Below are 17,199 nucleotides of genomic sequence, written 5' to 3' on the forward strand. Positions count from 1 at the left end.
TACTTCAGTCACAATAAATCTAAAAGGAAGGGTTAAGTCAACTTTTGGCCATTGAAAGATACTCAAAGTTTCACTTTGGTCATCCAAAGATAAAACGTTCCAAGTTGGTCACTCAAATTTTTTTTTGCTACATTTTGACCACTCGGGCAGATTTGAGGGATTTGGGACAGTCAATCATTCGACGTGTCACGTTGAACGTTATTACACCGTTTAATATAGCCCAGTTGGCATGGCGGCGTTAAGGGTGTGTTAAACATTGGTGACCTGGAAAACTTAAATAAAAAATTAAAAGACAACAAATCAAACACTAGGTTTCTTTAATATAAAACTTAAATAAAAAAATTAAGTCGCTTCTTCGTAATGAATTGGAACTGGGCATCTCTTCACCTTCACCGTAGCCATCTCTTCGTCGTCGCCATCTTTTGTCCATTGCCCCAAAGATTTCAACTTGATGTACTAGTATCTGAAAGGGTTTTTTTTTTTCCCTAGGTACCTATATCAGCAGCTTTGAAAGTAATCAAATTTAACTTCACTGGTTGCATAGCAACAGTTCTTCCTCAGCATCATCATGGTCCTCGTCATCACTAGAGTCATCTTCAACTTTGTCCTATCGTGCGTAATCCAAACCAGAGGAGCAACCACATGTAACATAGCTCGGATCTACGGTTTGGTTACGAAAAGGGTGGCGTTTTTAGGCGGTGAGTTTGTCACTGATTCTGGTTTGATTTATAGAGAGTGGATTTTTAGATTTTGTTTTCTTGTGTGATGAAAAGTTTAGATCCCTAGAGTATGGGGTTTTGTTAGCTTTAAGGAATTTTGTTCTCCTTCTTTAATCTTGTTGGTTCGTTGTTGTTTGAGCTGTTGATTTGGTTTCTCTGGTTGTTTGTGGAGGATGCACCGGAGGGAAGGATCATGGAGGCCGGTGGTGGAGGAGAAGATGTCAAGCCTTATCAGTGTTGATTTTCAGGTTGGGGATCGAGATAATTTTAGCCGTTCGATCAAACAGGTGTATAGGTCTGATTTGGCCATTTGGATTAAAAAAAATTAAAATAGTTATTTTCCACTGTGGATTTTGTCAGACCACATAAGCAAAAACACAATTGGAATTGGCAGTCAACTTGACACGTCTTATGGTTGACTACCCCAAAAACTTCAAATATGCCCGAGTGGTCAAAATGTAGCAAAAAAAAAATTTTGGGTGACCAAAGTGAAACTTTGAGTATTTTTCAGTGGCCAAAAATTGACTTAACCCCTAAAAGGAATAACATGGGCATCTACCACATCTAACTCAATCACAACAAATCTAAAAAGAATAACATGATCATCTACCACATCCAACTCAGTATCAACAAATCCATTCAGAAACATAAACGTAACTTCTAGTGTTCATCAAAAGACGTTGAATAAGAGAATAATAACCTGGAACAACTAGGAAAACTCATAAGTCATAAGTGAATAGATCCGGAACCTCAAAAGAAGCAACAAGATCCAGAACCCGCAGTCTACCGTGATGAATATGTGCAGCATTTATAATACCCCGTCCTAATGAAAAGGAAAGAAAAATATAGAATAATAAAATAAAATGAATAAATGGGACATAGTTGGGAAAAATAAAAGTTGCAGGATGAAATTAAAATGTTACAAGGGTTTAAAGAATATTTGAAATGAATTTAGGGTTAAATAAGTAAAAGAACAAAATTAAATGATTTTTTAAAAAACAAAAAGGAATAAAATAAAATAAACAAAAAAAAAATATGAAAGGGTGAAGGCGTTGCAGCCTTCACCCGAAACCAGTTGTAAAAAGAAAAAAAAAAAACAAGAGAAGCCACCCACTCAAATTCCGTTGAATAAACCCAGTTTCTGGCGAGATTTTCGGGCAGCAAGGGTGCTACCTACACCCATACTTCATTTGCCTACAAAGAGAAGAGATTAAGGTAAACTTTCGAACCTAGGTTTTGAGGGTTAAATGGGTTTTGTGGGGTTGGTTCAATTTCATGAGATTGGGGTTTTGGGTGCTTAAATTAGTTGATTTATCGTGGATTATGAACTATAATTTCAGATTTGAACTTGAATTGAAGAGGTGGGGTTGACAAGAAGGGATTGGATTGGAGATTGAAGAGTTGAGCAAGGTATGTGGTTTGCTTTGAAAGTATGAGTTGATTACGGAGAGAATGGATGGATATTGATGTTAAGTGGTATGTGTGTATGGTGAAGGTTGATTAAACTTGGAGGAGTTGGTGATGTTTTGCTCAAACGAGGTAGGGATTTTATTAACCCTCAATTTCGAAACACTATTGGCTACCCGAATCGTGTTAAATTCATTCGTTTCCGCCTTTTTGTTCAAGGGGAAACAAACCTTGGTTTGTGTGCTATTGTGAACTCAATTTACTATATTGTGCGTTTGATATTGGATGCATTAACCATGGACACTCGATCACCTATTGAGTAGTCGATGCTCTTGATCATACGTTTAATGAAATTGCACGCAATGAATTTAGTTGCATAACATGAATGTGTGATATTGCATTTGTTGCATGGTGGAGGTGGTGGATGGGATTTCTGTATGTATGTCAACGTGCACTAGTGGTTCCGGTTAATTGGCTCTAGTGGCATGGAATAGAATAATTATGAGATGGTGCGCTAGTGGTTCTGGAAAGATCGGCTCTAATGGCACAGTATGAGAATTTGTGGGAGCATGTGCTAGTGGTTCCGAATAATTGGCTCTAGCAACATGGCTCGGTTATATGTAAGAATTGCATTTGTTTGATGACATGGCATGTTGTTGCATTGCATTACTTCTTTAAAAGATTCCGGCCTTATTCTTCATTTTATGCTCCTATTCGATATCCCTATTGAGCCTCCTGCTCACTGTTTTATTTTCCCCCTCCTCAGGTGATATAGGTACTAGAGCCAGTGCTCCGACTACGGATCAGTGGGGAAAGCGTGATGCGGATGACCTGGACTTGTGATGGTTTGTTTTTGTGTGGTGTTTATGTTTTGGTGTTTGATTTGTCTTTTGTTTAGTTATGTATTGAGATACATACGAGTATGTATTGTTATGGATGAATGATGATTTTGGATGATTAGGCCTGAGGCCTTGGTATGCATATGCATATGGTGATTTATGATTTGGGATGATATGGCCTGAGGCCCTGGTTGATTAGCTTGGTGGTATTGGAATTGTTTGGTTTGAATTATTATATTTGATGCAGGGGGCATTCTCCGATAGACGGGGAGATGTTGTAGGATTTTTGTTTAAATCTTATTGTTTTTAAATTTGTGGGTTAAGTTGATTTGAGTCCTTGTTTTAGGTGGCGGCACGTGGATGCACACATGTGTTGCCAATAAGTCACGTTCCTGGATGGGGCGTGACAGTGTTGAACCAAGAAATCAAGCAAGCGAACTCACGGTCTACCGTGAAAAATAGAGAGAGAAACTTGTTCAGTGGGTAACGTAAACCAGTGGGTATCGTACACCCCAAAGAAGCATCTGGGTTGGAGTGTAAAGATAGAGAAGCGGGAAAGAAAGTGGGCATTTAGGGTTTGTGTAAATATATCTATGTGGCATGCCTACTTTCCACTCCTATGTTCTTCCTTCTCTTAATCCCAAAACTAAATCAAAGATGACAAATTGAACCAAAACACATTTCAATTCCAAGTCAAATTCTTGAATTGACATGGTGCATATCCAAATCTATCACCAAATGACTCCCTCCTTAGATCTATCGATCATACTCTGATGCATAGACCAAATCTAGCATAAAATGGGCTCCCTCTCTCTAGGATTTTGTTAGATTTTTTTAGGCTTATAGGTTTGTGGGTGTCGGTGAGTGAGAGTTACAAAGAAATTTCATGGTTCAACAGTTCAGGGAAATAGAATGAGAAGACTCTCAACTTTTATTTGAGTGAGGGACCTAAGAAGTAGAGATATCTCAGAGGACCTAAGAAGTAGAGACATCTCAGAACTCTAAAATCAATGTGTATTTCAGAGACCTCGCCAAAGGCTGTCACGTGTCTGGTCTTTCTCAAGAGTAGCCGTTAGATGGGTATGAGTTCAATGGCTGAGATGATGTTTTGAGTTTATATATATAATTTTTTGTGTTTAGGGTTGATTATCTTTTGGATGTTTGGACTCTTGTTTGTTATTGGAGAGCCCTCAAATAGGCGTATCTGTGATTTCCATTTTCTTCCTTGTGAAGCTTTATCCACACTATCTATTATATCTTTGGGCTAGTTACATTGGTTGTGTAAAAAATTGGTATCAAAAGCATTGTTTCTCATGGTGAAACCCAGGTCGTCCCAGCTTCTTAAAGCCATCTCCACCTCACTACTCGCTTAGATGCTCAGAATTTGGCAATTCAAAACCCAATGACTGTCTTGATCATGCCCCCAACACCGCAATCGTAGCCACAATCATGGGTGCACTTAGAAGGCGAACATGTCCTCGAGCACGGGCAAGACAAAAATATGGAAAACATTGCTTCACAGAATAGAAATCCCTATTTGGACTTCCCAAAATCTATGGGGGAGGACCCAACAGTTTGGTTCCAACGAGCAAATCAATACTTTACTTATTATCAAACACCTATCTCTCAGAAAGTCTTGATTGCTTCTTACCACATGGAGATACGTGCAGCAGTGTAGGCTCGTGAGTTTCAAACCTCCAAAAATCTTCCATCGTGGACTGGTTTTCTTATCCACACTATTTGATATACCTTTGGGCTAGTTACATTGGTTGTGTGACAAAGTCATGCCTTCCTCTACTGGCTTGAAGAACAGACCTTGTAACTACCCTATAATGGTTTGAAGAACTGACCCGCCCCTAATCTATTTCTTTGAGAGTTTCTTCTCATATGATAGATACTGTGATGAGAGAGATGACAGAGAGAAGAGATATTCTCATAAGAGAGAACGAAGAGGGAAAAGAGAGGGGAGAGATGAACATTGGTTTCCTATAGGGGACCACTGTAGCAGTTACATAAAATAGGTAACCTCTAGATATGACTACTTCCCTAGTTCCTTATATTTCTCTATAATATAAGGAAAGAATCATGTTTAGGTAATCTGATGTGGAAGCCCTTAATATCCTACCTAGAGGGTACTCGCATAACCCGTTTCGAATCAAATGGGAATCTGCCACTAGTTAACTGGTCGGGAATAGATATGTGTATTTTCATGGAGAAAACAACGAGCGCAAGTAAAAAAATATGGTAAACACAATTATGTGAATTTTATTGTATTCTTTCGAATGCCAAAAAAATCATCTCAATCATAGCTCAAATGAGTGAGTTATGACTGTTTAAACACACTAATGTCAGAAACACAACTTCGATGTGTAAACTTCTGTAATACCCCATAATTTTAGGGTCATAGTAGGATCGACATGTATTGAGTATGTATCTATTTGAGCCGGGTAGACAAGTTTAAATAGTCAAATTTGTGGTTTCAAAACATTAGAATTAATATCGAGTGATTTAGGGTGAAGTATAAGTGTGTGGGATTCATTTCGAAGTATTAAAATTTCTTAGAAATATATTCAGATCAAAGAGGAAAGGTTTTAGTGAGAAGAAAATACAGATTTAGGCTTCAGAACTAAAGGATGATTGATCGAGCCTTGTAGCCGATCAATTGACATTTGCATGTGTTAAGAAAATTAGAAAATGGGGGTAGCTGTCTGGAAGGCCTGCCAAGCTGTTTGAAAGGCAACTTTCATTTGTTACCCCATCCGAACAGCACCAAAAAAATTTGCACGGGTCAGGCCTGTTATAACATCGATTCTCGTAATTTTATTATACCACTTCGATCCAAACTCTGTCTAAACCTCATTTTCTCTCAAAATTCTTCTCTCCTTCATCCAAGATCATCAAGAAAGGTAAGATTCTTCTTAAGTGGGTTATTTTCAAGTTGGGTTGTAGATTTCCTCTCTAGCTTACAATGATTTTCATTCTCTCTCTCTTGAAGTTCTCAAGGTTTCAAACCCTAACTCAAAATTGGGGGTTTGTGCATCTTTAGAGGCCTAAAGGAAGCTTGAATCATTTTCTCTTACTTGTTTCTATACCCTAGGTAAGTCTTTTAAACCTAAAAGTTTGTAATTGCGGATTTGGGTTTTAGGGTCCATAAGTAATTTGGGATTTTTAGTTTAAATCAATAATTTTATGTAGTTAATGATAAATGGTGTTGTTTATGGGTGATTAGCTCAATGGATAGTACTCGGAAAGCATTTGGTGTACACGTGCATCAATTTATGGATTTTTTGGTAAAACATTAAGGAGGAGAGATAGGGGATTTCTTATCTTTGGGCTCTGAAAGCTTCAATATTGTTGTTTTTGCTCTTTCTTGAGATGGTAATCCTTGTGGAAACCACTCTTTACATGGTCATATGTATTCATTGAATAAATTGTTCTTAACCGTTATTTCGACTTTGGTGTTTTGAATGGCCATGCTGTATTTTTATAGTCTGAGACTCTTTCTATTAATTAAATTCATATTCCTTGGTGCATTCTGGGTTATTGAACTCATTGCCTTCCTTTGATTAGGTTGTTTATGAAATCTTACAAATTCTCGGACTCATTCTTAAAATTGTTTGCCCTTAGTGTCTCCCTTGGAGTTTGTTGTTCTCCCGATTGATTAACTTTCTTGATTTCTTCTACGGAAGAAAGTGGTACATGCATTCATGGTTTTGATATGATACATGGGTTATAAATCCTCACATACAATGAAATCATATTTTTGTGGGTATATATATATATGTTTAAATATATAAATTTAAATATTATAAGGAGTTAAATATTTAACACTTGGTTTTCCTGATCTCAATGGGGTATGTGACCTAGCTGGACCTGAGAAGACAACTTGATTTTCTTAAAGTTGCATGTCTTTGACAAAAGGGTGGATAGGGGATATTGATGTGGAAATATTTTAAACTCTTGAAAATACGGCATACATCATGAATTTTTATGGGATTTTACATTGGATAAATGTTTGACATAACTGGTATTCCTGGACCTGACTGAGTAAAGCTCTTGGTTAGGAACCAAAGCCATGGGGGTCTAGAATTGAGCAAAGCTCTTAGGCCAAGATCTTTAGTCAGAAGTAGGCTATTGGAATTGTATACTCCAATACCTAAGGTAAGGCTCTGGATGTCCTGCTAGGTGTACTTATAACCTAGTTAAGCAATAATTGGTGATCAGTTTCTGGTGAAAGACCGGTAAAGGATCATGGTAAGGCTAAAGAATGTTTTACTATTGAGGTTGTTATTATTATACCCTCAGTAACTAGGATGTTTGAAATTGTACTTATTTTACTAAATAATTACTTTGGATTTGAGCATACATTGATAAATATTAAATCATCGATTGCATGGACATATTTGATGGATCGTCACATCCAATTTATTCATGTTGTCTTTGAATTCTATTTTTAATTCCTTTCCGACACAAGTCATTAGCTTTCTGCTGGACATTTGACTCACCTTATTCTCTTTCCTTGTTCCTTATTTACCTTTGTTTTCAGGTGAACAGGTTGAGGAGTAGTTGTCGAACGTGTGATCTGGGTGTAGTCCATTTTACTCTATTTGCACTTTGAATTTCTAGTAGAACTGACTTGTTTACTAAGATATTGATTAATTCCGTTCTTAAACATATTATGATGCTTGGCATGGTATTCTTGGATATGTTTAAGGATTATGTCCCTTGCTCTTTGGGCGTTTAGACACTGCATGGGACATTCCTATATTTGGATGTCCGGATATGTGTTGTACATGGATTAGATAGGTTGCATGGTTTGAATCTTTAATTATGCTTTTGAGAAAAAAGTTTGGGCCACTTTGGAAATTTTTCATGTTACGGATTGGTTTGACATGTTGGTGTCATTGTTATGCAATGTTGCGCCACGACTGTCGCTTGATCCCGGGGCATTTTTGTCACTTTCTCGCGTTCATTTTCACTATGAAAATCGGGGCGTGACAACTTCGATCCTCGATTTGACCCCTAAGATGTTCTAATCTCTAAAAATGTATTAACACAGTTCTGTAGGTATTAGAGTCTTCTTTCGAATGCCATAAAAATCATATCAATCGGAGCTCGAATGAGTAAGTCATGACTATTTGATCACACTGATGTCAGAAACACATCTATATCTTACAAATCTTCAATCTCTTTACGATCCCAACAAATTTTCCTTGACCCAAACTCGCAAATCGCTGAAAGAGAGAGTCAGGGATAGAGAGATAGATAGAGAGAGAGAGAGAGGAGATTTTGCATGTGAAGGTTAAAAAATAAAAGAGGGTGTGGGTTTTGTCTATCAAGTTGATTTGTCTATCGTTTTTAATGTCAATATTATTGAAATTTAGAAGTAAAACACTAGTTGAGGGTACTTTGGTAAATAAAAATATATTTTAATTTATTTTTCCTTAATAAAATATTCTTAAAACTTATGTATTGTATGAGTTAAAAAAAATAGAATGGATCTATTGGAATAAAAATGTGTTATAAGGGACCTATTACTAATTAACCCATTTTTTCAGTTATCCTTATTGAAACATGTCTTTCTAATTGTGTCTTTATTATTAATTGTGGCTTTATTTAACGTGCTCAAGGGATTAGATATTTAAATTCCCAAACGAAAGTTGTAGCACACATTAAACTAAATGGATGAATACCTAATACTTAGCATGAACTATTATTCAAAAAAGCATAATATTTTTGTCAATCTTATTTCCTATAATTTATTATATATGAGAGGACATAATAGCTAGTATACTATACCCAGCAGAAACTCCCAAGAAAATTTGGTGAGAAAGAAATAAGAAATACTAAGACAAAAAATGGGTATATGTCACTCTCAAGTCTCATCTCATGTCCAAAACATCTGCTTTTAATTTAGTACCCTTTTTTTTTGTCTTAATTGCTAGCTTCCGTTTGTTTTTTTGTGAGGATTTTCACCTTTTCTTTTCCAGTATTTACACCTACGTGGTCCAAAAAATAACTTATTTTTTAAAAAATAAAAAACTAACGTAATCATGTTCAATTTAATCAAATCTTCTAAAAGTCTAGGTCATATCATAATTAGAATATTTTAAATGTTTTTATGTTTTGTTGATATTTTTTTTGGTACAAGAGGGAGAATTGGAGCCATAATTTATGTGGTAGGGAGTCATTTTACCAAGTAATAATATTATTATCCACAAAAATTATAGTAAAAGAATATGATCTTAAGACTCAAAATCCTTAGTATTGTGATAACATACTTCTTAAGATTATTAAAAGTATTTATATTGTGAATTGAAGTTGGAGTGTTTAAAGCTTCAATCATGATTTTTTAATCAACATGTATCCATAAAATGATTTTAGCATGAAGAAAGGTCTTTACCCTCTCCTCAAAACATAAGATAAATCCTACCTCAGTATGAAGACAAGAACTCTACGTTTGTTTTGTATTTTGTTTTCGTTTTATCTCTAAAATTGGGTGTTCATCCTGGTGTAGTATCTCCGGTGTCCGTTTGTATCGGGAGAAGAAACCCAAGAAAAAGAGAACTACAAAGACAGGCAGACAACCTTGTATTGTTATATATATAATTTAGAAACGTCTAAATTAATTTGGGGTATTGCCAAGTTTAATTTGTTCATAGTCAACTAATTGAGGTAATTAACCACAAATATTTTTGATTAACACTATTGAGATATGAAGCATGTTCTTTTTTAATGGAAGGTGATTGATCATTTCTCCGTCACACATTGTCTTAGTGAGAGGTTATGAAATGTTTTTTTTGGAAAAATTCATCTTTAATTAGTATGTCTCGTTTTTAAAACGGTACAATTGTGTGTACACCTAAAACATATAATATTGTGCTAATGGTCTTATTTTCCGTTAATTTGTAATATTTATAAGAGTTAAGAATCTCATTGTGAATGTTATTTGACGAATGTAGAAATGACTCTTTGTTAATCACAAAACATAAAATAAAGATAAGAATTGGCGATTTGAGGTTAGTCCACGGTAGTTCGATACTCAAGTTAGAATTTTCAAAACTTACATCTTCTATCCCCGAGGTTAAGCCTGATTTGGCATTGTTCGTCCAATTTTCTTTTATCTAAAATTTTGGATATATGAATACACCTGAGTATGTCATCTTTAAAAAAAAAGGTAAATTAAATATTAAATACATCTATATGTTTTAAAAAAACAAACACCCAAGTTGTCTCTCTCAAAATAAACTTAAAAAAGAAAAGAAAACAATAATATAGCAGCTTTTGTTATCCTAAATCATAGATTGAGTAAAAAAAAAAAAAAACCTTTGAAAGCCTTTTCTTTGATAAAAATAAAGAAACTTAAAATTCCTTATAGTTATAGTACCAATTGTTTTCAAGTTATCTATCGAGGGATGAGTCAATACCAACCTTTGGGTCATTAAATACATAAAACCATGAATACCATAAAGTAATAAAAGATAGGTCATACGGTGAACCCATCAGCCAACTAAAAACAACTACAACCAAACCTAATCCAAGAAGGCAACAACCCAAATCCAATGTTTGAATAAGCTATTTTGTAACAAACGCATTATGTCCAGCTCAACTATCATGGACTCGTCCTTTATTTATTCCCCTCAAAAACTAACACAATTGCCCCAGCTGTAAGCTAAACAAAGCGAAAATATGATGGATCGACATATCTCAAGCCATTGATAATTTAAGCAATTGAAATGCAATATTAGGCCTTATGCATACCTGAGCATGCATCAAACTTTCAATAACTTAAGCGTAGGGAATATTCTTAATTTCTTTCTTCTCTAATTCATTTTTCGAACATTAATCTAGACTGAATTTATCATCTTTCAATAATGGTGCTGCATTTGGCTTGTATTGATTAATTCTATATCTTTCCAGAAGTCGTTCAATGTAGGCTTTATGAGACAATTCTAATTTTTTTTAAAGGTCTATCTTTGTGAATTTCTATGCCGAAGCATTATATAAGGCAGTGTGGACAGGGTTTGTGGGATTAAGGTGTTGATTTTGAGCGTCAAAGGCAAGAATACGCGAGCGAAGTTCGGCAAATGAGATGAGTGGGGTATTGTTATAGAAGGTTGTACGAAGCATGATGTAATCAGATCCAAGGCTTTTGAGAGTGACAATGACAAGATCGTCAGCATCAATAGGTTTGCCAATAGAGGTGAGATTGTCGGATAGAGATTTGGCATGGTGTAGGTATTCCTCAATGGATTTGGAACCTTTTTGAAGGTCAAAGAGTTGAGACTTGAGGTTGGCAACACTAGCAACAGATTTTTGGGAGAAATATGTTTGTAGACGTTCCCAGTGATGTTTTGCGGTTTCACAACCGATGAGAAGAGAGAGAATAGGTAGTTCAAGGGTGGTGGTGATTCGACTAACGAGAAATTGGTCAGTACAAACCCAGGTTTCATAGGCGGGATTAGAGATGAGAATGGTGGCAGTGGATGAGGAGGTTGCAACATTAGCGGAGATTGTTGTATCAATGGAGGTAATTTGTTTTAGAGGGGTAGGGTTAGAACCATCCACAAATTTGAAGAGTCCAAGGCCAACAAGAAATGGTTTCATTTGGCACAACCATTGAAGGTAGTTGGTGTCATTGAGTTTGAGAAAATTTGAGGTGCTATAACCACCAGAAAAGGAGAGTGAGAGATCGGAGGGGGGGGCAGTGGTGGAAGACATAGAGAAGGATCGAGAACAAAGAGAGACTTTTTGGTGAGAGTAAGGATCTCCTAAACGTCCGTCCTTCTTCCTCTTTATGATTAACTTCCCAAGTGGCTTATAAAGTAAGCCATGACATCATCACCATCGTCTGCATAAGGCCTTGTGATTCTTGATAAAGAGCATTGATGGGAAAAGGAATTGAGTGGACCTCGTCTTCATTGAAACTTCCAAAAAAGTTAGCTTTATAATATCCTTAGATGATGCGGATAAAATATTCTTTAATAATCCTTCTAAAACTGCTAAGTATTATAGTTCTGGGATGGTTCTAATACAAAGAAATCTAATATTTTATTGACATTAAACTTTTTCCACCATTTAACAATATTCTTCGACAAAGCCAAGGACCTTCAATCTGAATGCCGAACTTATTAGTTTGCGATTTATTTATAAGGTAATCCCATTTCATGATCCATGAAATTTGGCTTTGTGTATACATATACATATATATATATATGCAAGTGCAATTGCTATCCTCACTTACATGCTCTAACTTCTTATATTGCCTGGTGTATCCTATTGCTTTAGCATCAAGCTCATGCCAAGAGCTTCGCTTGATTTAGGAACACTGTTCTCCACAAACCTTACCCACCCGACTAAAAGTATACAATAAAAGGCAAAACTTTCCAGTATTTCACTCTTAGGTTCTATTTGGTAGACAATTTTGTCAGTAGCGTATATGTCGGTAGCAGATATGTTGGACAATAATGATAGCATATATGCTGTCTGAATGGTTTGTAGTGTTTGGTTCAACTTTTGCTGGTAATATATTTGCTGGGTTATATTCTATGGCAAATTACATGTAGGGGTATTTTGCATTATAGTTGTAACAGATACATATAAATGTCAAATTAAATAACAACTAATTTATAAAACAAATATAATTAATTAAAATATTTAAATCTATAACTCTAAAGAATTTTTAGTAAATTGAATACATTTGTGATGATGACATAGAGAGGGTAGTTTTGGAATTACATTAATAAGGGAAGGGTAGATAAAGACGAGGGTATTTAGGGGAGTACAATGAAAAGCTAAGGGTAGGTTGGTGAAAAAAAAGAGTAAAATGGCCTCAAAATGGTCTTTTTGAGTATAGTTTTTAAAATCGACCCGTGTATTGAATCGTCAAGGTAGAAGGGTCAAGGTTTTCAAGGTTCAACCGTTATAACGAAGGTTGAACCGCTTATTTATAATAGATAATAAATTTATATATATTTAAATATATAGTATTATATTATATCTAAATATATAATATATACATTATGTTTTTTTGGATACATGTAATATAATATAATGGAGTCCAGAAGACTCCACTATAGTCTATATAGTCTCCTGACTCCCAAAATCCCAAGTCCATCAAATATATTATATAAAATAGGATAGAATATTATATGTTAGAATAGAGTATTCTAGAGACATTAGGTCGTCTTCATCTTCACCGAGTTTCTTCACCTGGAGAGTTTCTTCAGTGCAGAATCACAAACAGCTAAAAGGATCTCCCATTACCAGTCGTGCTCAAAGACACAACAATCTACGATCTTGCACAAAGCATAACGATCTCCCATCTTCGATTTCTTCTTGCTCCTGGCCTCTCCACAACTCTGATTTGCATCGCCATCACCCATTTGCATGGGCTTCGGTGTGTATCCCGCTATGTTTCTTAACCCATTAAAATAATCTTGTTATATTTCTCCCTCTACTATGCTTATCAAGCTTTGAAGTTTTTATAAATAATATTGATCTTCCAAGTGATATTCGATTGAACTTCTTTGAGCATGTTATGTCTACAAGTAAAGAGACGAGAAACTATGGAATGAATGGGTTTTGTGATAAGCAGGTTTTCACTAAAACCGCATGGGTCATAGTTCATCGGTTTTGTGGTTGACGCTTAAACGGTCTTTTAGAGGAAATAAACCGTGGAGGCCACCGATTCACGGGTTTAACGGTCGATCCGGGTTTAAAAACTATACTTTTGAGGACCATTTTATTTTAGCCATAATATTGTCCAAATATTATCTTGGGATTATATGCTAGCCAAAATGGCTTACTAAACGAAGCCTTAATTTTAAAACCTTAGACTTTACCAGCTCGACCAAAGAGGCACAATCATAAAGTTCCTTCAGAATTGCAACATAAAGTTTCTAGTAATTTCAATTTTTTGCGATAGATCTCTTCGTTGGGAGCAAGTTATACTCATTGTTGGGTGTAAAATACACCTACTTTTACGGGCTTAAAATTACTATTTTTCTATGTTGTTTAGTGCAAAATACTACCCACATTGGTGTTTTTATGCACAGGTACTGCGGGAGAATAAATTCATTACTGGACAGAATTTGTAGCCTGTTTTGCAACTTGTCGCGGCCGCAGAACGTGGGAACGAGACTTGTTTAATTAAGTTGCTGACGTGGCAAGGGCAATTGGGCCAGTTTAGGGCTTGCTAAGCACTATATAAAGAGTGTTAAGCTGAGACAAAAAGGGGGACTTTACTTTGCGCAGCCGAAGACCAAAGATTGAAGAAGTGGGTGTCGGCAGGAAGGAGGAGAAGCAACATCAAAGCTGGGCACATCAATTCTTCAGCAAATTTCTACTCTTCCATTGATTTGAACATTGTCTATGAGTATTTATATGGTTTTAGTTATGAGCATGTGTAGCTAAACTCTTTTCTAGCTAGGGTTTGGTAATTCTTCTACCATAAACCTTGTGCACAGATTTAATTGACAATCAGACTAAGTTTAATTTTTTGTTCTCTGGATTGATTGCTTATTTCCTATTGTTATGCATGCCTGATCAACATCATAGTTTTAGGAATTGTTAGTTAAACATATTCGGCTGACCATGACCCGGTGTTTGACGAAGTAACGAGAACTTGCGTAAGATCCAAGTTTTGGGAACATAGGACATAATTGATTGGGTAATAGACCATTATCCTAAATTGTGCAACTGTCGATTTCCTAGTGCTTATGCTTGTCTTAGGAAACTCTTAGGGTAGACCAACCAAGACTCCTTTGATAAGAAAAGATCTTGCAACTGGACCAAAGTCAGGATCGTTGTTTAGGGAAATCTAATTGACTGCAGCTGGACCAAGGCCTTTCAATTGACATTGTTAAACTTTTAAATTGTGTGATTGCATATTAATTTGTGTGCACAGGTGGAGGTAGTTGGCAAGCCAAACCCAAGCTAGTTTTTCATCCATTGATATTTATCTAAATTTTATTGCTAGTTAATATTAGAAGCATCCGAATTTAATTTGCACTATTGTTAGTAGTTATAGTTGGTAATTAATACAGTCCTCGTGGATTCGACCCCTTTCACTATTATACTGTCAGTTGGCACGTACACTTGCGATTGGGATAAACCCGTCGGTGTTGAGTTGCAAGTATTTCTTGCAATAAAAAGTATCGATCAAGTTTTTGGCGCCGTTGCCGGGGACTGTTAAGTTTATTATCAGTTGTTTCTTACGGCAATAGTGTGTAGTTAAGTATTTAGTTGATTTATCGTACTGAAACTTACTTTAAAAAAAAAAAAAAATTTCTTGTACAGGTCCAGAATTGTCTCTTACATTGTATGGTCAACACTCGTTCTCAACATCAACCATTAGAAGAATTTGACCCAGAAATTGAGAGAACAACTAGAGCTTTGAGACAAAGAAACATGGCTGAAAACCCACACAATCATGAGATTCAAATTGCTGGTGGTGCTGGGAATGCAGCGGGTAATGCAAGGATACCCATGATGAACAGATACATCCCGCAGAACATTACCCAGCCATCATGTATTACATATCAACCTACGGGAGCTGCTAATGTCAGCCTGTCACCTCAATTGCTGAACTCTGTACCACATTATGAGGGGCGGTTTGATGAAGATCCACACCAACATCTGAAGGATTTTACTGATCTTTGTCGTACTCAACACATGACAGGGATATCTACTGATAATCTGAAATTGGTGCTCTTTCCATTCACTCTTAGAGGAGGAGCCAAGATGTGGTACAACTCTATTGAAGCAGGTACTATTGGCACGTGGGAGCAGATGGCAACTAAGTTTTTAAGGGAATTTTTCCCAGCCCATAGAACCAAGCAGCTGGTGCGAGAAATTCAAAATTTTCAGCAAAAAGAAGGTGATTTATTCTATGAGGCTTGGAAAGATTTCAAGAGCCGCTTAACTCGTTGCCCAACTCATAATCTGCATAAGGATGATGTTGTGCTGCACTTTTATGAAGGGTTGAATGAGATTAATAGGATGAAGGTTGACTCAGCTTGTAATGGAGTGTTGATGCGAAAAAGTAGTGAGGAAGCGATGGAGCTATTCGAAGAATTGAGTGAAGATTCTCAACAATTTTCTACACGGGGTAGAAGCTCAACAAGGAAGCAAGGCATGTACGAAGTAAGTGTTGACACTATGGTACAAGCTGAGATGGGAAATATCAATCGAAAAATTGACATGATTGTGGAAGCCATGAAGGGAATGAATATGAAAACTTCGGTGCCAGCAAAGCCAGTTATTGTGTGTGCTATTTGTTCAAATAATGACCATGTGACTGAAGCCTGTCCATTGACTTCTATGACAGACCAAGAACAAGCCAATTACTTGGGGCAAGGAAATTTCAACATGAGAAATCAATCTTACCCATGGCGAAATCACCCAAATTTCTCGTGGAGGAATGAACAGAATTCTACTGAAACAACAGCTCCTGCACAGCAAACATCAAAGAGGAGTGACTTGGAGACCACAATGATGCAATTCATGCAGCAAACAACTCAAGCCATCCAAAAATTGGAGACTCAAGTGGGACAAATGGCTAAGGAGATGAGTGAACGAAAGAAGGGAGAATTACCTTCGCAGCCCTTGAATAACCCAGCTGGGCAACCAGAACAATTGAAAGCTATCACAACTCTCAGAAGTGGCAAGCAAATCAACAAGACAGAGCAGTTGAAAACAGAGTCTACAAATTGCAGTAAAGCTACAGACAGGGTACAAATGGGCCGCAAAACTGCACCAGTGGAGACACAGGAATGGGAAAGAGATCCTCCACCTTTCCCGCAAAGGTTTGCCAAAAAGAACACTGATTCTAAAGCAGTTGATATTTTTGAGAATTTGCGGAAGGTTGAAATTAATATTCCATTGCTTGATGCTATTAAACAAATTCCATCTTACGCTAAATTTCTTAAAGAATGTTGTACTAAAAAGAGAAAATTTGCTGCTCATGAAAAAATTGCTTTGAAAGAAGAGGTCAGTGCTGTGTTGTTAAACAAAGTCCCACCAAAACTCAAAGATCCTGGTAGTTTTACTATACCATGTAAAGTGGGAAATCAATTTTTTGAAAAGGCATTATTAGACTTAGGAGCAAGTATTAATTTGTTACCTTACTCTGTCTATGAAAAACTTGGGTTGGGAGAGCTTCAAGAGACTTCTATAACACTGCAACTAGCTGACCGTAGTGTTAAAAGACCCAAGGGAATTTTAGAGGATGT

General features: G+C 36.3%; 1 long non-coding RNA gene across 2 annotated transcripts; it reads left to right on the plus strand.

The window, feature by feature from the left end:
• Positions 1-1,677: 1,677 nt before the first annotated feature.
• LOC120011463 lies at positions 1,678-7,715 on the plus strand. Of its 2 annotated transcripts, XR_005471035.1 has the most exons (5): positions 1,678-1,934; positions 2,060-2,129; positions 2,215-2,258; positions 2,893-2,971; positions 7,512-7,715. It is a non-coding gene; the product is annotated as an uncharacterized LOC120011463 (long non-coding RNA). The 2 variants fall into 2 exon arrangements; XR_005471034.1 differs by lacking the exon at positions 7,512-7,715 and having other exon boundaries at positions 1,737-1,934; positions 2,893-3,138.
• The last annotated feature ends 9,484 nt before the right edge of the window (positions 7,716-17,199 follow it).

The sequence above is a fragment of the Tripterygium wilfordii genome, chromosome 12 (assembly GCF_013401445.1).
Source record: "Tripterygium wilfordii isolate XIE 37 chromosome 12, ASM1340144v1, whole genome shotgun sequence".
Lineage (NCBI taxonomy): Eukaryota > Viridiplantae > Streptophyta > Magnoliopsida > Celastrales > Celastraceae > Tripterygium > Tripterygium wilfordii.